Source organism: Capra hircus, chromosome 6, assembly GCF_001704415.2.
Source record: "Capra hircus breed San Clemente chromosome 6, ASM170441v1, whole genome shotgun sequence".
Taxonomy (NCBI): domain Eukaryota; kingdom Metazoa; phylum Chordata; class Mammalia; order Artiodactyla; family Bovidae; genus Capra; species Capra hircus.
The window spans coordinates 60,121,882-60,141,189 of record NC_030813.1 but is presented as its reverse complement, the minus strand read 5'-3'; the positions used below and the strand labels follow the sequence as shown (position 1 = coordinate 60,141,189).

General features: G+C 42.8%; 1 protein-coding gene across 6 annotated transcripts in view; it reads left to right on the top strand.

Moving 5' to 3' along the window:
* The window catches only part of RBM47 (RNA binding motif protein 47), a 169,718-nt gene continuing 153,571 nt past the window's right edge, over positions 3,162-19,308 (top strand). For 2 of the 6 annotated variants that reach the window (XM_005681537.3, XM_018049386.1), the window contains exon 1: positions 4,139-4,718. The gene's annotated coding sequence lies outside the window, so the exon portion shown is untranslated. Of the gene's footprint in view, positions 3,281-3,430; positions 3,588-3,746; positions 4,114-4,137; positions 4,719-19,308 lie in introns of those variants that run through there. The other 4 variants (XM_005681536.3, XM_005681538.3, XM_018049385.1 and 1 more) reach the window with 4 other exon arrangements.

The window sequence follows — 19,308 nt, the reverse complement described above, 5'->3', positions numbered from 1 at the left end:
TATCTTGCTGCTCTTCTATCTGTTATAGAATTGGAAGCATATTGCATAGACTCAGAATGCCTCACTCTCACACGGGTCTTTGATGGGGTTCTTTGTGGGTTTCCATGCCTCCAAGGTGAGAAGTATCCCAAAACTCTGGCTAGAATTTCCCAGATTTCTCCCCACAAGTGGGAGATAAAATAATTGTTTGGAACTCCTTGATCTTGTTCCTTAACTGGATATAGAAATACAGTAACCATAGTTCTAGCTATAGGAAATAGTGAAAAGAAGTTTTAAAAAGAAACCCAAAGCAAAAAACCTTGACTCTGCTACTTACTAGCACCTGGAGCAACTCTTGATAACCTGTTTCCTAATCTGAGCAATGGAGTGATGCAAATTATTTGTGCTTTACTCGTACATACCTTATACAGTTTTGATGACCAAAGATGACATCACTGTTGGAAAGTCTATGTTAGATGCATTGTTACTATTATACTGTGATTAAAAAAATAATAATTTATTTATATATTTTTTGGTTGTGCTGGGTTTCCTTGTTTGGGCTTTCTCTAATTGCAGCTAGCAGGGGCTACTCTTTGTTGTGAGAAGGTGAGGCTACTCAGGCTTCTCATTGCAGTGGCCCTCGTTGCAGAGCAAAAGCTCTAGGCATATGGGCTTCTGTAGTTGCAGCTTGCAGGTTTAGTTGCTCCGAGGCAAATGGAATCTTCCTGGACCACGGATGGAACCTGTATCCACTGCATTGGCAGGTGGATTCCTATCCACTGTACCACCAGGGAAGTCCTATACTGTGGTTCTTTACAAATGTCAGAGGATTGGTCCTATTAATGAGGGTGTCTTGGGAATAGTGTTATTTGATCTTAAACATATGAAAGACAATTCTTTGTGAGCCGTGGAGTAGGTTTTTTCCAGGTACCAAAGGCAATACCACTTCTGGAGTATCTACTATGTGCCAGTAATCATAATGAGACTTCACCTTTCATTTAATTCTTATACAAATCCAGAGAGGGAGCTGTTATTATTTTATAAATGAAGTAACTGAAGCTCTCCATGGGGTTGCAAAGAGTCAGACGTGACTTAGTGACTAAACAACCACCACAAACTGAAGCTGAAGAGCAACTAAGCAATTTACCCAGCAGCACATCACTAAGAGGTAAAATTGAGATTCAAATTTAGAACTATGGGGAAACAATTTCCATGCTATTGGAATTCACTCTAGCCCTCTGCCTTTTAGGCAGAAGGGAAAGAAGAAAACAGAAAGCAAAAGGTGGGGGTCTACAGAACTCAAATGCCCCAAGATCATGGGATTTGCCTGAGCATTAAAATAATGATGATGATAATGATAATAATAGTAAAGACGAGGAACAGACATCAAGGTCAACCACAAAGAAGTAGTAACAAACATTCATATTTCTTTTGCCATAGACTGTCACTTAAAAAATGTTTTATTTTCTCTATATTCCTAGGGACAGCAGGGGGAAGTAGTTAGGAATAAGAATAATATCCACTTAATAGGTGGCAGTGTATAAAACTGAGAAAGAAGGAGCAGTGCCAGACATCATTTGAGAGAAAGTGAACCACTGAGGACTGTCATAAGGACTTGCTTCCAGAGAGCTGGGTTTCCTCAAGGGCCATCTTCCCTGATTCCAGCTCCAGTTCACTTGCAGTCACTGACCTCCACACTTGCAAACTTATTTGATTATTCCTAGCCATTATTCCCCTAGTTTGGCCCATTGCTTCCTATGGAAAAGCCTGGAAAAAGAGATGGGAAAATCTGTGAGCCTGGGAATGTCCCCTCTTGAATTCTTTAACTCAGAAGGTCCCTGACACTGTGAGGCTCTCAAGGTAACAATCCTGATACTTACGGAAAAGAAAAGAAAAATCTAGCTATGTGGAGTCAGAGTTTTTAAGTTGGTTTGAGGTTGTGGAACGCTTGTCTGTACCTGGCATCTTAGATATGGTGAGAGAACCTTGAAGGGGTCACAGTGCCAGATCTTCATATAGTAACAAGGAATGAATCTAAAACTCAGAAAACATTTAATTGATCTGTTAAGTCTTGCACCATAGGGAAGATAAAAAATCAAAGAGATTTAAAATGTTTCAGAATTCTTGGCTGGTTTGAAAGAATCATTTTTCCAAAAGGTGGCAAACACTGCATTTAGATTTAACTGGAGCTGAGAAACGTCTCGGCCTCACCACTCGGGGAAAACGTGCTCTAGCTGACCTCAGTGCCTTCAATCTGCAAAACAGGAATGAAGTGCTCCACAGGATGGAACTGTAGGGTAAAACGAGATGGGTTAACCTGCACGGCAAAGTACTAAAGGCCTCATTCGGGTAAAGGGGCTATGGTTTCTTTAAAAGTGAAGTTAAGTGTAGAAAAAAGGGCATCAGCACTGCACATCCTAGTCGTCAATAATTACTTTCAAATACTTATGAAGAGCTTAAAAATTATTGCCCCCAGTTTCACACTGATATTTAAATGATAATGACCATTATTTGTCCAGCATTGGATAGGATAAGTAACTCTGCCGGTGTCAGACAGCAAATTAGGTGCCTAAATCCGAATTCGAATGAAGCACACATCCATGGTAGATGGCTAGATCCTGAGTTCCCTCGCTGTCAGAGAACTTCATGGAGTGTACAGGTCAATTTATTTTCATGTATCTTGTCCATCTTGCAACTTTTAAGTGAGATGGAGATCACTTAAACACTATTTTTACAGGACCTTTATTTTTCATTATATTCAATAATTGTAAACTGCAGAAATTTCACCGTGAGAATCTTCCAGATAGGGAGGCTGGGAGAGGTTAAAAACAAAAAAGAAAGAAACTGGCTCATGGCTTTACAACTAGAGAGTGGCAGTGTTGGCTCAAGAGCCCACTTCTCTGATCACGACCCCACCTCTTCAGAAAAAAAGCTATAGTACAAATAATAATAATTTTTAGAAATAGTGGCATTAGTGGCAACACAGTGCGCCAAGCACTGTTCTAACATTTTTGTTTGTATTAACTCATTTAACCCGCAAAAAAAAAAAAAAAAAAAAAAGATTTTAACTATTCCTTCACTAAAGCAGCCCAATGAGAAGCGGCACTTTTTTTTTCCTCCTCTCAGTTGAATGACAGTGCAACCCGAAATCACAACTCCGTTTTAGGTTCCTGGTGGTGCCTGCTTCCTCTTCTAGTTTGTTTAGTCACAGAATTCGATTCCTGTTGGCCGATTACGCGCCTACAAACAGGCTTAGCGCTCTATTGAAATGCGTGAGGCTCCTTAACTCTTGTATAAACAGGTAATGCGAAGGGGTGGGGCACAGATTGCGGATTTCTTGAGGATGGGGCTGGGATGGGGGTTAGAACCGGCTCCCTAGAGGATCGGGCCGAGGTTAAGGGAGGGCTTGGCTGCTGTTTTAAAATGCAGTGTTTTTCTGTACCCTTTCTAGAAACCAGCTGTAACTTTAGGTCAGAGCGTATTAAAATGAGCCACTTCTGAACCAGCAGCGCCCAGGCCCCAGGCCCTGCTGTGAAGGCCCCGGCAAAGGTCAGGGCTTGGTCCGCGTGACGCTCCTTCCCGTGCTGGTCCGAGCTGCTCTGCCTCAGGTAAGGACACTCTCGGGAGGTCCCCCTTCCTCCAGGCCCGCCGCCGAGCGCGCTGTGATCCTACCTGGTTACACGACTTCTTTAGAGGGGTGTGGGGGAGGGAAGGACGGGGGTGGGGTGTACCGACCGGCTCGTGATTCAACAGCTGGTTCCTTATTCCTCAAACGTGGTTCTGCTTGGTTTCCCTCAACCGCCCAAAGCGGGGGGCCAGACGTCTGATTTCGGGCAGATGTCCTCAGGTGGAGCAGGTGCCACTGCTGGGGCTATTTCTTGGTTGTCTAAAATGGATGTGACTTTTTGAGCGGGGAGCGACAAGTCTGTGTGGTGAAGTCCCCACGTCTCTTCCCCATCAAGGCAGATTTGTTTTGTTTTGTTTTTTTCCCCAACCTTCAGCAAAGGTATCTGCGCTCCTAAAACAACAGGAATGTTGCACTGGCCTTCAGCCAGCGGAGGCTCAGCGAGCAGGATAAAATTTCAGAGCAGATTTACGGGAAGTTGCCGGTGTTGGGAGTAAAAATCTGGTTTGGTGAGTTTAAGGGAAGGGAGTAGACGAGACACAACCTTGCTACTGTGAGGCGAACGGCCTCGGATGGGGGAGGGCAGAAGCGGGAGGAGGGAACAGGGAAGAGCCGGAGCCGAGGCTCGAGCGCTCCCCGCGCGCAGCGCCGGACGCACGCAGGGCTCCCGGGGCCGCCGGTCTCCCCCGGGTGCGGGTCCGGCGCCGCTCTGCCAGGGGAACTCGCCGCGCTTTCGAATTCTCGCTCCCGCCAGGAATTTAGCCCCGAGAGAACTGCCTTCTGGTTATCTCGCCGGCTTCTCACTTTGGAATGTGCAGTTGGGACAGTGAGAAGTTGGGGCTCGGGGAGTTGTCCTCGGAGAGTTTCTCTCCTGCGGGTTTCCAAGGTTAAGAGATTCTGACAAACTGGAATTCCCAGAGCCTGGGAGTGAAGCCTGAAACGATCTGTGGCTTTAAGCGGCACGGTAGGGAGTCGCTGGACACTCCTTATTTTGGTTTTACATTAAAAAGAGGGAGGCCGAGATGTTGTAGGTTACTTCCTAGCTGTGTGAGTCGTTACCGCGCTCTGAATGGTGTTAATTTCAGAAGTGGGCGACTGCAAATACATCACAAAGGTAAGGTCATTTTTGGCAATCTTTCTAACTACTGTCCCTTAATCTTACCTGTGCGTCCAGATTTTGAAATTTTGTTTTCCTCTCTCTTTCGACCTTACCTCCCCTTGTTCTACCGTCCCACTTCCACTCTGGCATATTTAATGGGAAAGAAATAGTCTATAATAAGATTTTAAAAGCGTCAGCTTCTGGAAAAGCAGAAAATTATATACAGTCAGCCCCATCGTTTCCTCTGGTGATGGAACCTTTTCCATACAATAAACAATTTTCTCCCCCACTCTTGAAAGCGTATGATTGGGCTGTCCAGAGGCACAGGTGACTTTTTAGACTCAGATTATTAAAGTGAGATTGAGAAAACTTTTATGACAGGCATCTCACAGTGAGTGGTAAGGAGGGGAGGGTTACTGGGGGATGTGTGTTCGGGGAGGATATGAGGGGAATATCTCCTTGGAGTCATTTACCTCCCAAGGTAACATAGCACAGGCTTAGTTGTTTAAAGTTAAAAATTCAATCTGTATAAAAGTCTAGGGCTGATGAACTATGACAGCTGACAAATCCGCCACTGGATATTTAAGAAATCTGATAAAATAAATGAAGTGGAATTTTTCAAATAGTGATTCATTTTTTTATTAAGGTAAAAGTTCATCTACTCTTGGGTACTGTCCCAAAGCATTTGGGGATGTGTCTTCTTTCTTGAGGCTTATCTTAGATTGTGTCCTCAAGGTACTTGACTCATAGGCCATGCTGATTTTTGCCATACTGATTTGTACTGTTACTGATGTAGCACATTCTAATGGCTCACCCAGTGTTCTTTAGTGTGAATATAGATTAGAAATCTTGTTCTTTAAAACTCATTGTGCTAGAGTCACAAGAATTTTTTCGGGCAGAGAAAAGCATAAATGTGAAGAGGTTGCCACAGATTTAAGCACAGTTGCAATTTAGATCAAGTGCATGTGAGAGTTGTAGGTGCCTATTCTAAAAGGTGAAAGATTTTCAACAGCGTAAAACACAATCTCTAGACAAAGCCAAGTACCCAATCAAGGCGATGAGATAGCGTTTTGCAGGATTTTGTATTGCTATTCAGCATGGCTCAGGTGGTAGAGTCTGTCTGCAATGCAGGAGACCCAGGTTCGATTCCTGGGTCAGAAAGATCCCCTAGAGAAGAGCATGGCTACCCACTCCAATATTCTTGCCTGGAGAATTTGGTGGTCAGAGGAGCGTGGTGGACTATTAAACAATAATCCTTGTCAGATTGATGATCTGAAATCTTGGAGGGAAACAAAACTAACCCAGTCCAAAATGGAAACAGGAGGAAGGAAAGAAAGGAATTTGGGTTTTCATATCCTTTCTTGTCTACCTTACCCTTCACCTTGTTCTGTTAAACTGTTTTGGCCTCTTTGACTTAACTACTGCACAGAGGGAGAATCCAAAGTCTGCCCAGTGTTATTATTTCAATATTTGTTAAAGGAAGAAATAAACTGACAAGAACCAAGCTCCTAGTCTGACTCCGTCATGCTTCTTTACCTGACAAGGCTACACTTAAATTCGTCTGCTCAAGAGTGTTTTGTGAACAGATGCCAAAAATGAATCAAGTTTTGAAGATTCTTTATCTTTTTCTTGGGTTTTGAGTTTTCAGAAGCTTGTAAGATTGAAAATTTGGCGTCATCACTTTACTCCGATCTCTATAGTCTTAATTTGTCAGCATATTTTTGATTCCTACCTGTGCTGCCGTAGACTAAATTTTGCCCAAAACAGCTGGTGACACTGAGGATGAAATCAAGATAGAAAGCAAGGAAACTATGTGCTTCGGGACATGTGTCCTCATACTTTCTCTGACTAGTGTTTAGGATGACTCTTTTTTTTTCTCCTCACATGATAAGAGCATTCAGATTAGACTGTTCTCTGATTTTCTAGTAACAGAACCTGTTCTCAGTAATTTAAACAAAGATTAGAAGACTGAAGCTGATAAAAAAATTTTCTTACAAAATGAACTTGCTTTCCAAATTCTACTCTTGATCTGATGATTAAAAAATCTATCACGTCCCAATTGATTGAGCTTTGACTGCTAGAGGGAAGTATTTGCCTATTTCAGACAGGTTTCCACCTCTACATTTCAAGTCCCTTCTGGTTTTTCAGCACTGGATACAGGAGTGCAAGTGGGGGGAGGGAGATATCCTCAAAGTTGGCCTGAGGTTCAAGTGAAACTCTGATTTGGTTTTCCCAGAGGATGCATAATCCTAGAAAAAAACTTGCTCTGAAGCGGGCTTAAGTGTGGGATTCATACGACTTAGCTAAAGGATAGATTTTGTAAGAACCTAGGGTTTGTGTGCCAAACGTTTGTGAAGTTACATTGAATACAAAAATACAGTTTAAAAAAATGTTTGTCAGAATGATTCCAAGTTAAAGGTTATATTGGAACGCTTCAGCCATTGGCCCGATTAAAAGATGTATTTTTCCTCTTGGGAGCAGTCTCTGTGTCTTATGATGATGTTGATTTTCTGATTTAATATTGTGAGAAGTGTGTGTTAGTCCAGACAGCCACCTGCCCAGGGTCATTGCTTCAAAGAACAACTAGAAAAGGATTGTCAATAATGGCAAGGCAGGGATGACTTGGGTTATGAGTTAGAAGGCTTTTAGAAACTCCTGAGAAGAATAGCATAGCAATGATAATATGCGATTGTTCAACTGCCACCTCAAGTTGTTAGAAACCTCTCATACTGGGATTTAGGGGGAAATGGCACCCTGCCACTTGTTGTGTGTGGTCCTGAATCATCTTGTCAGTAAAAGACTCCTGAAATGGTCTGAGCTTGCGTTCTGATGGTTTCTGCCTCTTTATAGTTGCATCTCCTTCTGCTCTGTCAGCATCTGTATGGGGCGAGGACTCAGAGGGAAAGGATGTCTTTCCCTTCAAGTCAGTGTACCCCCCTCTTTCCAGAGCCTCTCTTTTTGCCCTGAGAAGTGGGCGAGGAAGGAATTTTCCAATGGAAGTAGAAGGGTACAAAGTGTCTGGAGGAATAAATGGCCAAGACACAAGTGAGCTCCAAACCCCTAAAATAATGTGGGATTTAATGCCGTCCAACTATTGCAGGTGAACTCAACTGGAGGAATCTGAGGCTCACCCCCACCCCCACTTTTGTAATTCAAATGCCCCTAGTGCTCTGCAATAGACGGCTCATTTGAATGAGTTCAAGATGTTGTCTCTAGGTACAGCCCAAAGTAAACTGATTACAAAAGGCACAGGCCCTTCAACCACACTCCATTCTGGCTTTCATCTACTTTCTGCAGTGGTTTAAAGGACACCTGAAAAGAAAAAACAAAAACCCACAGCTTAGTTTATGTAACTTAGGTATATAATATGAGCATTCTTTTTCACTGTGAATATGGAGATTTTGTCATCTTAGGCAGTTAGTTTATGCTGAAGTCATTTGTGGGAGTGTTTAGATATAAACAGTTTATACATCTGTAAAATACAAAACAACAAAACTGAGACTATAGTAGAAATGCTTGACTGTAGTTTATAGTTTTTCTTTTTGGTAAACCCTACCAGGTTTTAAAGAGTGGGATCATTTTAGAAATCAAAAGAACAATCTCTACCTTTCTGAAGGCCGCTGAAGAGAGATGACACCAGAAGACAAAGCGCTGGTATAGCCCTGAAAACGCTTTGTGATTTTGAGGAGATATCAGTCCTTTGGTCTCAGCAGATTCTCGGCAGTGCAAAAATGTCATTTACATTAGTCACGAAGACAATCACTGGCCTCAAATCATGATATTTGTCTTTGGGAATATTACATGTTTGTAGCTCTTGACAACATAACGTCCCAGTGCCAAGACCATAGTTGGTGGGTGTATGTTGATGAAAGGGGATTTGCAGACAGTGTTTGCTTCTTGATTGTGCTTTGCTTTGGCTAATGGTCAATTTTGGTCATATTCCTTGAGTTTCCATACTGGGGAAAAAAACCAACCGGATTGTAGAAGCAATGGATAATCCACATGTGGATGAACAAGGGTTAATTATACACACCAGTGGGCAATGGGTGGATGCACAATGAATGTGGGGCATTGTGTAGCTGAAATAGAAACAAGACACCTCTGCCTGACCAAGGAAATGCCAACCTATAAAAATTATAATAAAAAGTATTCACCTTTCAGAGCACTGAGTCTTCAATCATTTTTGTAAAGCGTTATATATCATGCCAAAAGAAAACAAAAGAAGTACTTAGTAAAGTGAGGAAGATTTTTTTCAGGTGTTAATTTCTTAGATCAGTTTGATTGCCATTCTGAGAATGTGTATTTGGGCCTTTTGAGGTCAGGTAAAATATTCATGTGTCCGAAAGTGGGGTTCCATGTCCATGATGATGATAGCACTGTGCCTTTTGAAAAGACGGCTTAAATAATATTTCTCTTTGTTTGCTGTCATTTATTTTCAAAAATAATAACATGGTTCTCGGTACACCAAGCCCTTGCCAAGATTAGGCCCATCTTCTTAGTAGCTGTCTCAAGACAAAGTTGCCTTTGTGTAACTACAACTGGGAGAATTTGGTGACACGGAAAACTCAGTGGGGCACTGCAGCTTATTATTAACAGAAAATTCAATGGCCTGATCCATTTTTTGTTGTTATTGTTGTTGATTTTATTCTTCCAGCTAATAATCATGATATATTTCTATGTGCAAATGATCTTACTATTTTCCCAGGGAAGAATGCAGTGGTTGAGGATTTACCTTGGACTTTAGTTAGATTATAAAAGGCAAAAGCTGCAGCATAATGATGCAGAAGAGACCTCGGCTCTGTGGGCTGGTTTGTTCTCAGGGTGTGTGCCCAGTTACTCAGTTGTGTCTGACTCTTTGCGACCCTATGGACCATAGCCCACCAGGATCCTTTGTCCATGGGATTCTCCAGGCAAGAATACTGGAGTGGGTTGCCATGCCTTCCTCCAGGGAATCCTCCCAACCCAGGGATCCAACTCAGATCTCCCTCATTGCAGGCAGGTTCTTTACCATCTAAACCAAATTTGGTCACATGTGGAGAGAAAGAAGGAGTGGTTAGCCCGCATGAAAATGACAGTCTGTGAGGAAAGGATGACCATTCACATTAAATTCAAACTCCATGGAGAAATGGCTAAGAATACAGTCTGCTGCTGCTGCTGCTGCTGCTGCTAAGTTGCTTCAGTTGTGTCCGACTCTGTGCGACCCCATAGATGGCAGCCCACCAGGCTCCCCCATCTCTCGGATTCTCCAGGCAAGAACACTGGAGTGGGTTGCCATTTCCTTCTCCAATGCATGAAAGTGAAAAGTGGAAGTGAAGTCGCTCAGTCATGTCTGACTCTTAGCGACCCCATGGACTGCAGCCCACCAGGCTCCCTTGGTTCAAATCCTAGTTTGGCCACTTATAGACTACCTGATCGCTCCATGACTCAGTTTCCTCAGCTGTAAAATGCCTGTCTCCCAGAGTTGTTACAAGGATAAAATAAATCAATCTATTTTATAAAGAGGGCTCAGAACAGTGCCTGGCATGCAGTCAGTCTGATATGGTACATTGTTCACTTGTTATATATCATTTTAGGATGCCTTTCTATGTTTGAATTCTTCTCATCTCACTACTCTACTCTCTTTGTGACTTATTCTGGTGATGGTAATCTAGGATCCTCTTCTTAAGATCACTCCTTTTGACCAAATGCCCTTGTCATTGCCATTCAGTTCAGTTCAGTTGCTCAGTCGTGTCGGACTCTTTGTGACCCCATGAATCGCAGCACGCCAGGCCTCCCTGTCCATCACCAACTCCCGGAGTTTACTCGAACTCATGTCCATCGAATCAGCAATGCCATCCAGCCGTCTCATCCTCGGTTGTCCCCTTCTCCTCCTGCCCCCAATCCCTCCCAGCATCAGACTCTTTTCCAATGAGTCAACTCTTCGCATGAGGTGGCCAAAGTACTGGAGTTTCAGCTTTAGCATCATTCTATTATAGGCAGGCACTAATTTTTGCAAGTTTCTCTTGGTCTTTGTAACTTAGTTGTAGAAAGAAACTAACTTAGAATCATTAACATGCCTTTTTCTTTCTTCTCTATATATGATCATCAACTGTATGATGTTTTATTAGAAGCAAAAAGAATGATGCTATCATATCTGTTAAGTGAGAGACTGCCAAATGTTCTGCTGAAAACAGTATAGATCTGGAAGTGGCTAATGCAAAGTAGAAATACTCCATGTAAAAGCCCTTAATACAGCAAACTTAAGTAGTTCCTATTATGACTTCTGCTGGTTAGTGTTAATGGGTCATATTCATAATCAGAGTATGAGACTTTCTCAGAACTGCCAGTGTCTTATCTATGTACTTCTCATGGCTTTTTATATCATTTGATACTTTTTGTACATATACTGTTTTCCCCTGCCAAACAGACGTTAAGTTTCTTGGAGGCAGGATTTGTGTCTAAATAATATTTGCATCCCTCAATGTCCCTAGTTTATAGTTAAGTGCTCAATAAATATGAATTTCTTTGCCCAAATCATTACCATCTAAAATGACAGCTTTTTTTTTTTTTTCATTTCATGGGCATGTATTATGAATCATATTTATTTGGATGATCTCTATTTTTCCACAGGCATTTTAGCAAAAATTAGAGAAAATAGGCATTTTAGAGAAAATATGATGGAGAAGTAGTGAACTCAAAAAGCAACCAGAATGGAAGCTTTATCCACAGCCAAGCTTCTGAAAGCATGTCTGGATGGGGAAGGGAGGGGCTGAATTGTTGCACTGCTTAGGTGCCCATCACATTGGCAAACACTTAAATGTTTATACCTCTTTTCTTCTGCTCTTTAACAGCCTTTAGAAGGCCCAGACTTGTTACTAGGTAACAATGAGAAGGGGAAAATGTATTTCTCAAAGTACAAGGAATTTATTAGATAATTATCAGGGAAAAGTGCATTTTCTCAAAACTAGGGAGAGTGAACAGAGATCCACCAAGGAAGAACAACATTGAGGGAGTGCACAGCTCTGTGAGCCCCGCTGGTTGGTGTTTCTGGTACGGCTGTTGGTGTACTTTCAGCTAAGCGGATGGAGGGCAAGTGGTGAAGACTTGTGTTCAGAGAATTGCCTCCAGTGAAATCCTATTTGCAGGGCAAAGGGAATCCAATAACAAGCTAGCTGGTGCAAACAATAGTTTGTCCCAGGTACCTCCTTTGCTCTTTGCCCTGTATTGTGGGTTCCAGGATCCACCTCAGGTTATTTGTAGTTGTGCCAGTGAGTAAGCAGAAACTACTACTTACTACTAAGGAGCCCCGGAATTTGTGCCTTTTATCTGCAGTGGCTCCATATTCAGTCACTCCCAGTGGCTGAGACCAACCCTGGGAAGGCAGGAATCTTCGAATATTCGCCCAGCTCTCTTCCCAGAGTGGGACCTGGGAGTCACTCCCCCAGTGGGAAGTGTATGAGCCACACAGACCCTGAATCAAATGGTGACACCTGTGTTCTCACACATCCTACTAAGGTGTGAAGGGTCTTGTCTTTTCCCCATCGGCTAAAGTTAATCAATGAAATTGTCAGTGGCACGGCAGAATCTGCTTTTCTCTTCCCTCTGCTTCCACCTTTGCCCTGATCCCATATGCTTGGTATTTGACACAGTATCCAGAGTGACTCATAAAACAGTCAGATCATGTTATTTCCCAGCTGAAAACTTTCCAGAGCTTCTCCATCTCCCTCAAAAGCCAACGAGGAACTGTATTTCTAGTCCCATTACCTCTTTTTCTTTTGGCCACACCGCAGAGCATGTGGGACCTTCTTTCCCTGACCAGGGACTGAACCCATGCCCCTAGCATGGGAAGCATAGGGTCTTAACCACTGGAATGTCAGGAAAGTCCGCATTGCCTCTTAAATCCCATCTCCTGTCAGTCACCCCATTATCGCTTTAGCCACAGCTTCGTGCTTCCTTGGCCTTTGCGCTCGCTACTGTCTCTCCCTGAACTGTCTTCCCCAGCTACATCCAAGCTCCACTTTTCCACCTCCTTCACGTCTTTATTGTTCCTCCCTTTGTGGAAGGGCAGCAATTCCTCCTTCCTGTTGGCGCTCCCTCTCCTTACCCTGCTCTATTTTTAATACTGTACTTTTTAGCATATTTTATGATTGTGTGGCTTATTGTTTGTCTGTTCCCTACTAGAACATCATTTATTGATGTTTGTCAAGCATCTTAGAGCAGAGTCTGCCACAGAGTGCTTGTGCGCTCAGTTGCACTCGACTCTGCAACCCCCTGGACTGTAGCCCGTCAGGTTCCTCTGGCCATGGGAGTATCCAGGCAAGAGTACTAGAGTGGGTTGCCATTTCCTCCTCCAGGAGATCTTCCTGACCCAGGGACTGAACCCTTGTCTCCTGCGTCTCCTGCATTGGCAGGTGGATTCTTTGCCACTGAGCCAGCTGGGAAGCCCCTGCCACAGAGTAGGTAATCCATAAATATTTGTCAAATAAAGTGAATAAAGCACAGACTTTTACACAGCACAAGTACAACTGAAAGTGTAGTACTTATTTGTGTGTTCTACTCAAAATGTAACTACAAGCATGTCTTTCTGAATAAGCATGCTTTTTTTCCCCAGACCTCTCCTATTAAGCTACCATATCTTCTCTGGTTTCTCTGGTTTCTTTATTTTCTGTGCCACCATGAGTCCTTGATGGAGGCCAGTGACTAAGTAACAAGCAAGGCAGAGCTAAGTGTGGGAATGGCGCAATCGTTTCAGCACTTCTGTTTCCAAATCAAAACCTAGTCTTTGGCAATCTTTTTGTGATTTCCATATAAATCATACAGCTCTGTTTTGAACCAGTCTTGTGAATTGCGTGCCCTACAGATAATTACACTTAACTAACTCATGTTACTATATTGTTTATCACTTCTTCTAGTGTCATTTAATTATAATTAATGATTGCTCTGAAAGTAACTGTCAAGACAACTTGCACTTTTTTTTTTTTAGCTGTTTCTCCAGACCTTTGAGATTTTGCCAAATGTCAACTGTGGCTACAGGATTCCACCTCAATACTTTTCTCAGTTGCAGGGCTCAGTTAAGTATTTCCCCTTGACCTGGCATGAGATGAGTGCTAGTGTCATTGTCTGAGTTGTTAATGTCTCTCCAGAACCTTTTACAAAATTCTGGTCTCGCGTTTACTGAGTGGCACAACGCTCTCTGATCTGATCTGCCGTACTGGTTTGCTAGTCCCTGCCTTATTCCCTCCCTCTGCACGATTTTCCTTGGTTAAATAAAACTGCATTTCTTGGTGCTTGGAGGTGCAGCTTCCTCTGTGTGTCCTCCTGTTAGTTTTAGATTTGTAACTCTGTAAAGAACTTCCCCAATGGCTGGTGGGATCCTGTGGCTCCTGGGTTTGGGGACCCTAGAAGGGTTTTTGTTGTTGTTGTGCCACGCGGCATGTGGGAGCTTAGTTTCTTGATCAGGGATTGAACCCATGTCCCCTGAATTGGAAGCTTAGAGTCTTATCTGCTGGATCACCAGGTTAAGTCCCTAGAAGTGGTCCTGAAGGTGAGTGTACACTCCAGGAAGGTTCTTTGCAGTTAAAAAACAGGAATTCCTTGGTGGTCTAGTGGTTAGGGTCCCAGTGCTTCCACTGCAGGGGGCCTGGATTCCATCCTTACTCAGGGAACTAAGATCCCACAAGCTGCATGGCGCAACCAAAAACTAACAAACGAAAATATAGTATGTAAATTCTGCTGAAGGTACATGAAGATCATGGATTTAGTTATTTTTGACTGTTGTTGATCATGGCTTGTGGCTGATTTACAATTATCCGGATATTTTTCATTTCTAAGTTGATTTGGAAACTGTCATCATAACTGACAGTAAAATGGACCATTCAAGAAATTTTTAAAAACCCTGAATAATCAGCTAATATTTCTAGTACTTTCTGCAAATCATTGTATTACTTATCATATGTACCGAATGGGACATTAAGAATGAGTAGCATGTAAATGTTCAGTTAGATCTGTGTTTAAGAATACACTGGGCCTCCCTGGTGGCTCAGATGGTAAAGAATCTGCCTGCAATGCAGGAGACCTGGGTTTAATCCCTGGGTTGGGAAGATCCCCTGGAGAAGGGAATGGCTATCCTCTTTAGTATTCTTGCCTGGAGAAATCTATGGACAGAAAAGCCTAGCGGGTTACAGTCCACGGGGTCACAAAGAGTTGGAGACGACTGAGCAACTTTTTTTTTTTTAAACAATATACTATGTAGGTGGAGCTAGTGGTAATTCTTTATGAATTAGAAAAATTTATCAAAATATAGACCTAGTTAATAGGTATACTTAAAAAAAGATGAATATGGAATACTTGGCAGGCAGATTCTTTACCACTGAGCCATCAGGAAAGCTGAATGTGGATTAAACGGGTTTAAAGCAGACTTTGAAAAAACCTATTTTCCTTATGTAGGCATAGACTCAGCTGTTATATTGAGTAGCTGCTATGTGCCAGATGCCGGTACTAGGTGTGCAGCGGAGAACAAGAGTTCTCTGTCCTCGTGGGGCTTTCTTCAGGGGTTGGGGTGGGATTCAGTGCTCTGAAGGAACTGAGGGGTACCGGACAATAGAAGATGGGACTCTTAGCTGGCGTGGCCTGAGAAGGCTGCCCCTGGGATGTGATGTGGTGCTAAAGGCATAGCATTTATGCAGTTCCTAAGGCTGGAGGAAGCTGGGCGTGCTGAAGGACTTAAAGGAGGCCGGTGTTGCCCCCGTGCTGGGAGCAAGGGGCAGGGAGGCACAGGTAAGGTTGTGGAACTGAGTCCTAGAGCATGCAGGCCCTTCAGCCTCATCAGAGCTTGTTACCCCCATTTCAATGGGAAGCCGTGAAGAAAGGACTTGCTTGTTAAATAATAACTCTTAGGTAAAGACTGAATTGGAGGGAGGCTGTCATGGCAGACAGATACGATTCCTTTTTGGAAGCGGGCAGTGGAAGTGGAGTCATGCTGGTCAGCTGGGCGCCATTTCTTCTGTGCGCTTTCTTGCCTTTTTTTACAGCCTCAGTTCAGCTGTGGTAGGGGTTTCGTCAGTGACTTGAAGAAATAGCAAGACTTACTGATGGCCTGGATGTAGGGGTGAGGGAAAGAATAAGGATTCTAGCTAAAGTCACTGGGTTCGGTGTGAGGAACTGAAGGAGAACAGGTTCAAGGGAAGCTGGGGAAACCAGGAGCTCAGTTTGGGGAATGTTCACTGAGATGCCTGTTAAACACCCCAAGGAGATGTTTCCCTTTTGTATCCAGCACTTGTAGCAAGAGTGAGAGGCATTTATTTTAGGCAACTATTTTGGATTTCATTATTTCTTTTTATCACTGGGTCCAAATTAACAAATATAGATAAAGAGTGTAACCTTTATATCACACATAATTAAACAGTATTCTAACAAATGAGCCATCCACAGTGTATAAGACACTGTAATGCGGGCATGGGTTAGGGTGGGTTAATGTTGAAAAATTTTAAGTATAGTTTCAGCCATTAAGAATTGTCTAATTCAAATTAATCCTATATATATTTAATATTTCAGTATTATATGTTTGATATTTGATATGCTGCTGCTGCTGCTACTGCTAAGTCACTTCAGTCGTGTCTGACTCTGTGCGACCCTATGGACAGCAGCCCACCAGGCTCCTCTGTCCATGGGACAAGAATTCTCTAGGCAAGAATACTGGAGTGGGTTGCCATTTCCTCCTCCAATTGATATGCTACTATATTATAAATATAAATATGCTAAGAATTAAATGTTATATTTAATATATTTAGTGTAGAAGATATATTTAGTAAATATTGAATTTATGTTAAATAGCATATTTAATATAGAAAAAGTAAGTGTAGATCATGCATGAACAAAGACTCATTCCATATCATAAAAGATGAAAATATTACAACATGAAGTACAGTGGATTTCCTTGTGAGGTACAACCACTTTTAGAGACATGCAAATTCATGCTGTAAATATTGGCACATACAAATGGATCCATTTAGGACATGCAAATGTATTTCTTGTCTCTTCTTTACCTTACTTGACGAAGGGTCCGTAACGCTGCTGCCTAGCATGTGGGTGGACACTGGAAGCCAGCCCGGACACGCTTTAAACTACATTGTGAAAGGCTGACTTGCATCTCTAGCAGATCCATTTCTTGAGCTTCTAGAGCAAGCGCTTGGGAATCCGATGACAAATAAGACATGAGGCTTTGGAGCTTGGAGGGCTGGAAGCTATATCTATACCACCACTGCAAGCACTCCTCCCCTCCCAGTGGTTCTTCTAAAAAGAAGAAGATTGAGCTTCTATTTCCAAGTTTGTAGAAATAAAACACTATATTGTCTGAAGCAATAGAAAACTCTAGTCCAAAAAAGAAATGTTGTAGAAAGTCATAAACCATTACATTTGGGTGGAGGTAGGAGAGGAGGTTACAATGGACAATGTTTTGCAATCACGGCTATAGAAACTGTCAACGGCTGCAGCTTTTCATTCTGGTTTGTCAACACCAGTGGTGCCCATGAGGTGTAATAAAATTTATTGTTGCTCAATTGGGCAAATGGTGTGGTTTTTGGTTTTGCATCAGATGGGTCACTGCTCAAAAGGATATGTAGTCTCTGAAGATTTCTCATTTATTTCAGTTTTGTTTTTAATAAGGAAAATACTTTGATGACAAATTATATATGTGTGTACCTACAGTAATCAATGAAAGAAAAGGAGAGTCTTATACTTGAGTAATTGCGTAACAGCTATCTGTAACTAAATATTTGAAGTTGAAAGTTAAAAACAGAAAATAATAATGGCTAACAATAATAGCTGACATTAAGGAGTGCCTACTGTAATGCCAGGCTTGACTTTATTTAATCAGCAGAATCAACTGTAAGAATTAGGTCCTACTATTATCGTCATCTGGGCTTCCCTAGTGGCTCAGATGGTAAAGAATCTACCTGCAGTGCAGGAGATCTGGGTTCAGTCCCTGGGTTGGGAAGATTCCTGGAGGAGAGCATGGCAACCCACTCCAGTATTCTTGCCTGGAGAATCCCATGGACAGAGGAGCCTGGTGGGCTACAGTCCACGGGGTCACAAAGAGTTGGATATGACTGCGTGACTACGCACACATACAGGATCCTCATCTAGCAGATATGGAAATGAAGGACTAACAGATCAAGCAGTGTGCTCAAGGTGAATAGTGGTTGGGATTTAGATTCTCATAAGGCTTCCTGAAGGAGGTTGGGTTTGGGAAAAATCCCTGGACCAGGACCAGTCTTCTTACCAAGATCAGCCCTTGGTTAACAGACTAGGGACTTTGGACATGGCATTTTATTTTATTGGCTTTCAGCTTCCTTGCCTTTAAAATTGGATAGAAGGCGGGGGAGATTTGAGACATGTTTTGCATAGCCACAAATTTCTCTTAAGTTTTTTTACTTTCAAGGTTCAAATCTGTAAAAGGTTGCTATTCATAGGATTTCTAAAGAGAAGGTCAAGGTGGTGGGAGTAAATGAGGATGGGGGGTAGGGATGGTTTAGAAGGGCATTCACCGTGACATTAAGTCACAGAAAGAAAACAGCCAGGTTATATGGCCTGTACAACAAATCTTACAAAGTTCTTACAGGCTTGATTCTCCATTTCTGAATCCCATTTGAGGGATTAAATATTACTGATATAGTTCCCTGGTAGCTCAGCTGGTAAAGAATCCACCTGCAATGCAGGAGACTCTGGTTTGATTCCTGGGTCAGGAAGATCCTCTGGAGAAGGGATAGGCTACCTACTCCAGTGTTCTTGGGCTCCTGGTGGCTCAGACGGTAAAGAATCTGCTTGTAATGCGGGAGACCTGGGTTCGATCTCTGGTTTGGGAAGATCCTCTGGAGGAGGGCATGGCAACCCACTCCAGTATTCTTGCCTGGAGAATCCCCATGGATGGAGGAGCCTGGTGGTCTACAGTTCATAGGGTCACAAAGAGTCGGACACAACTGAACAATTAAGTGGGCAAGGTGGTTCTAGACCAGTGGTTCTCCACTGCAGGAGATTGTTTTCCAGGGGACATTTGGCAAATGTCTGGAGATATTATTGGCTGTCACAGTCTGGGAGGGGTGGAACACTTCTGGCATCTCTGGAAGAGGCCAATGATGCATCTAAACATCCTGATGCACACAGGAGAGCCCCTTACAATAAAGAATTATCTGACCCAAAAGTCAGTAGTGCCAAGATTTGGAAACCCTGTTCTAGGTGAGTCTTTACTCTCTACAACCACTACAGTCTGTACAACAAATAGCGTTCTTGCCTTTATTATTATATTTTAAATTCTTACGTATTTATATGTATGGCTATGCTGAATCTATGTTGCTGTGCCAGGGCTTTCTCTAGTTACGGCTGGTGAGGACTACTCGAGTTGCAGAGTGCTGGGTTCTCCATGTAGTGGCTTCTCTTGTTGCAGAGCATGGGCTCTAGGCTCCCAGGCTTCAGTAGTTGCAGCTCTAAGGCTCTAGAGCTTGGTGCCAGTAGTTGTGGTGATGAGTCGCCCCGAGGCACGTGGGATTCTCTCAGACTAGGGATCAAACCTGTGTGCCCAGTATTGGCAGGCGGATTCTTTACCATTGGACCACCAGGGAAGTTCCTCATG